This window comes from Scardinius erythrophthalmus (assembly GCF_964197995.2).
Source record: "Scardinius erythrophthalmus genome assembly, chromosome: 2".
NCBI classification, from domain to species: domain Eukaryota; kingdom Metazoa; phylum Chordata; class Actinopteri; order Cypriniformes; family Leuciscidae; genus Scardinius; species Scardinius erythrophthalmus.
This window is the reverse complement of record NC_138222.1, coordinates 13,948,035-13,953,899: the sequence shown is the minus strand read 5'-3', so window position 1 is coordinate 13,953,899 and position 5,865 is coordinate 13,948,035.

Genomic DNA, 5,865 nt, shown 5'->3' with positions numbered 1-5,865 from the left:
GCAGTCAATATTATTTCTGATAGAAAGTCCGCAAATTCTTTGATAAAGTCTGTAAGGTGCCCTGGTGGCCTGTATACAGTAGCCAGCACAAATCTCAAACGTGATTTATCATTTACACTATATGTTTTTACATTAAGCACCAATGCTTCAAAAGAATTATATTTAAAACTTGATTTCTTAGTGGTTTTGAAACTATTACTATAAATTACAGCAACACCTCCCTTTGCGTTTCAGACGAGGCTCATGTTTATAACAGTAATCTTGCGGGGTGGACTTATTTAAAGTAATGTAATCGTTTGGTTTTAGCCAGGTTTCTGTCAAACACAGCACATCTAGGTTATTATCTGAAATCATATCATTAACAACGAGTGCTTTTGAAGTAAGCGATCGAATATTCAGCAACCCAAGCTTTAGCATTTGCTCATCTGTATTATAGCTGTTTTTTATTTGTTGAACATCAATTAAATGTTTAACCTTAGATGGGTTTAAACGTTTTTTGGATTTCCAAGTTCGGGGAACAGACACAGTCTCTATATGATGATAGCTAGGTGAAAGAGGCTCTATGTGATGTGATTTATCTGACCTTGGTGACGTGAGGCCGCTAGCAGACGGTCGGTTTAGCCAGTCTGTCTGCTTCCTGACCTGAGCCCCAGATTGTCATGTTTGAGCTCTAAGACTATGAGCCATATTACTAGAGAGAAGAGCAGCACCATCCCAGGAGGGATGAATACCATCTCTTTTCAACAGGTCAGGTTTGCCCCAAAAACTTTTCCAATTGTCGATGAATTCTATATTATTATTAAGCGGACACCACTTAGACAGCCAACCGTTAAGCGAACACAATCTACTGACTATCTCATCACTCCTGCGAACAGGAAGGGGGCCAGAGCAAATTACAGTCCTTGACATCGTACTTGCAAGTTCACACACCTCTTTAATATTAATTTTGGTGATCTCCGACTGGTGGAGTCGAACATCATTAGTGCCGACATGAATAATGATCTTAGAGAATTTACGCTTAGCATTAGCCAGCACTTTTAAATTTGCGTTGATGTCAGGCGCTCTGGCTCCCGGCAAACAAGTGACTATGGTGGCTGGTGTCTCTATTTTCACGTTCCGTGTAATAGAATCGCCAATAACTAGGGCACAATCATTCTCAGTGGGTGTTTCACTGAGCGGGGCAAATCGATTTGTTATGGTAATCGGAACGGAAGAGTGGTTTTTAGATCCGCGACTAGAGCGATTCCTCACTGTCACCCATTTGCCCGGCTGCACAGGCTCTACTTCAGCCGGAACCGACTCATGTAAAGTGTTCACTATGCTATGCGCATCCAAAACATCTAAAGCACTAGCACTCTTACTATCCTCAATTAAAGTTTGGATGCGTGTTTCTAATTCTGAAATCTTCTCTGTCAACCTAACTGTCTCCTTACATTTATCACATATAAATCCTATATTGCCGACAGAGAAGGCTATGCTAAACATGTGACATGAAGTGCAGGTGACAATAACAGGACAAGACATTACTCACCGTGTTTGTTGACTGATTCTTACTCACCTGAGCTTTTTATGAACTCAAAGATGCGGACGCGCGAGAGAAAAATAAATAAATAACCAGGTCCATATATAGCACCTATAGGCTTAGACCTTCAATCAGGTTTAAAGTAGTACAATTAGTTGCAAAGTGGTAGTAGAAGCACAGTAAAAACAACACTTACCATGCTTTTACCACACTGGTAGTTTTAATGTGATACTTATTATAAATGCACAGTAACCACAACACTTACAATGCTTTTGCCACAGTAACCCTAGTTTTACCGTGATAGGTGTGGTAAAAGGACAGTAACCACAAAACTTGCTCCATGCTTTTACATCAGTATTGGTAGTTTTAAAGTGATATTTGTTGTGAATGCATATTAAAATCCAAAATTTGTAAGGTAAATCAGTAATTTTTCCTTTAAATAATCCTATATATTATGCATAATGATATTTTCTTTTCTCTTTTTTCAGCTGAAAAGACCAAAAAGGCCTTTCGGACTCAGTCAGCCCATTATTGTTTGAGGAGAAGTAAACGGAGGAGACGGAAAGCTGCAAAGGCAAATATTCGCAATGGTATGTGTTGGTTTTAACCCTTAATCAAACATTTTATCAAGCATTTGTTGTTTCTTAAACCTTTTCTTATAAAACCCATTGCCCAATCAGTACGAACATGGTCTCAAAGTCTTAATAATTCACAAGATTTAACAAGTTGTCAAATTCGTACGATACTCTTAGGCTACATATTTGTATACTCGTACATAATCCTGCAGCTTTTACTCCTAGTGCTGTCATTGGCTACTGCCTCAATTCCTGTATATTTAGCGCGATATTTGTAAATCAGTTGCGGCCCTTCTTGGAAAGTAGTCGGATGTCCCACATCTGATTACAACAAAATAATCGAGTATCTGATATGTGACAAGTAAGATTAGCTTTTCCACTCTTGCAAAAAGAGAAAGGTTATGAGGTGTGGAGAGACATCATGTATCATTGGAACATGAACAGAGGGCCCAATTTGTAATAATTTTAAAGAATACAATGCAATAAGCTTTCTGACGAATACATTGATTTTATTGATATCTAATCAATAAAATTGAGGCAACAGATTACATGCAATATTATTAATTAAATTGAACAAATTAGAATTGAGTAATAATTAATCAAATTAATTCCTTAAAAGTTAACCATTTAAAATGAGTAAAATTTACAAAATATCTTTTTTTGCCAACATTGAAGACACCTGGTGTTAACAAGCAGAATCACTAAGAAAACCGTAATTAAAGTCACCATTGTGGAGATCAGTGTGTGTTTTAGTTGGGCTCTTGACCCTTAAATTATTAACTTTACCTTTTGTTTGGCTGCTGTACATGAGTTATAACAGCCAGATGAACATATAGAAAAGGTGAAGTGATGTGATGGTGTTTGTTGTGTTTTAACATAATCATTATTTCACAATCATTTGATCTGAATCACTGAACTCATATAGAGTCCAATTTATGAGTTAGGTTAACTTTATTAATTATAGCAGCATAATATTTTTAACCTTTTCAATGAAATCCAAATGATCAAATCAATAAAAAAAAAATAATAATAATAATATATATATATATATATATATATATATATATATATATATATATATATATATATATATATATATATATATATATATATATATATATACCCACCTTTTTTTTAGGCACACACACACATCAAGATTTAGCATGAATCTCAGCAATGGTGACAAACAGATCACCTCTGAACACAAGCTCATTATTTATTCATGCAGCAATGCATGATGGGAGCCATAAATGAGTTTTGATTGGTGGCACCCAGAATGCATTGCAACATGCTTTATAATTGTCACCATTGTTGAGATTCACAGGCTGATTATTGATGTATGTGTGTCTCTTTTTTGTATAAGAGAAACTTTTTAGAAATGATTTGGATTACATTGTAAAAGTTAAAAATGTTATGCCGTACAAGGGCAGTGCTGCTATAATTAATAGAGTTAATCTAACTAAATTGGACTCTATATGAGTTCAGTGATTCAGGTCAAATGATTGTGAAATAATGATTATGTTAAAACATAACCAACACCATCAGATCATCTTTTCTATTTGTTCATCTGGCTGTTATAACTCATGTACAGCAACCAAACAAAACTTAAAGTTAATAGTTTAAGGGTCAAGAGCCCAACTAAAACACACACTGATCTCCACAATGGTGACTTTAATAAAGTAAAGACTTTAGTTTTCTCCTTCAGTGATTCTGCTTGTTAACACCAGGGGCCTATACCATGAAGCCGGTTTAGGTGTCTAGCCAGCTATGTTTCAGTTTAGTTTCCGCCAACCCTGGGTTTTAGGTACTATGAAAGTAGCTCGGCTTTAATCGGTGTCCGTTGCCATGGTATCTTAGGCTGCACGGCTAACCTGCTCTGGGGCAGGTTATGTTCTGGATTCAAGATCTCAGACTGAAGTTTGACCAATCAGCTGAGAGCAAAGAAACATATAGGTGACGTAACTTATTCCCAGTGTCTGTTGCAATGACTTCACCTTCTCTTCCAAATCCTGTGACATCGCAGCACAAATTGTTTGACGAGCACTTCGTAGAGAAAGAGTTTTTAGCCAGACAAAATCCCTTTGCCTTTCCTTTCCTGATAGTTAGGCTACTTGTATGAAAGAAACAGATTTTCCGTGGAAGGGACTGTCTTATCTTTGCAAACTTCTTGAGCCGCACATAAAGAATTTAACACATCGAATTCATGCACTTACTGTACCGCAAATGGTATTGCGTTGCGTTTTTTTGCAAGTGGTACATACTTGCACGGTGGGTGACGCACAGAAGCTAGGGGAAAACACAGTTTGTCGAACCATTCGCAAGGTGGTCCTCGCTCTGCAGGAGTACATGAATAGTTTCAGTAATAGTGTTCCCCGGACATTTATCGACCATGTCCATAAAAGAGGGCTTTTATAAAATTGCCGGTAAGATATATTGATAGGGTGACATCACATGAACAAATTTTTTTTTTTTTTTTTTTTTTCAAAAAGCAAATTTCACAAATGTACTATACAATACAATACATGTTAAGAAATATTTTAAATCTTTATTATTATTCTGTTAATCTTATGATAGGATTCCCTAGAGTCATTGCAACATGTATGCAGTCTATTGCTCCAATCTCCACTGCTCTAGGGGAACATAAGGCAGATTATGTTAATAGGAAATCCTGTCACAGCCTTAATGTTCAGGTAGATATGATGTGAACATGTGAGATGATTATTTTCTGTGAGATGAATCTTTAAATTAATAGTAACTAGGGTTGCAAAGGGGCGGAAAATTTCCGGTAAATTTCCGGAAAGTTTCCGGTAAATTTCCATGGGAAGTTAAGCTGGGGAATTTTGGAAATATTCATTACCACGGCAACCGCTTGCGCGTCCACTCTGAAAGTAACTGTACACATAAGAGACGGATAGATACATTATTTAAGGTTATTTCTATTCGTTAGAATATTGATATATGAACTTGTTGTCAAGTAAGCCCCGTTGTGAGCATGTGTGTCTCTCTAAACTTTCAGTGTGCTGCACTGCTCTAGTTGACTTCTGCGCCGAGTTAACCACGCTGCACGCGAGTTAACCACGCCTTCTTATTTACATGTTGCGGTATACACGGAATAAAAAAATCTGTTACGGTTGACATTTTCTTCCGCGGTAACGATATATACCGTCATACCGCCCAGCCCTACTTATGTGGTAAATAAAGTTATGCTAGCTTATTTAGCATCTAACTTATCTTGCTTGCTATCTACTAGATGAATACATTTGTATGTGATATTTGCAATTTAAACATTTAATAAATATATTTCCCCATAATATCATCAAAACTTACTTCACTTTGTTTAGTCCACAGGCTCAAATGTGTGCCTTCAATAGTTTTGTGTTTTGGGCTTCTGTACATGTGATGGTGGCATGCACAGTGCCAGTAGGGGGTGTGGTCTCAATAGCCAAGTTATGTGCATGTGATTGAGGAATGGCATGGATATTCAAGTGTATTTGAATGGCATCTGTTTGTTTTAGTCAAGATTATGCTAAAATATACTTTCCTCAACTATATTTAAGTTCCCTATGAAGAGCCAACCTTCAAATTTGAAAATTCCCAGTTTATTCCTGTTTATTCCCATTAATTCCTGTTAATTCCCTTAAATTCCCATTAATTCCCATGGAAAGTTTCCATCTTTGAAAATTCCCAGAATTTTGCAACCCTAATAGTAACATTAACAGATATAACAATGATCTACTAAACATTTCATCTGCAGACGACTTGTGGTCA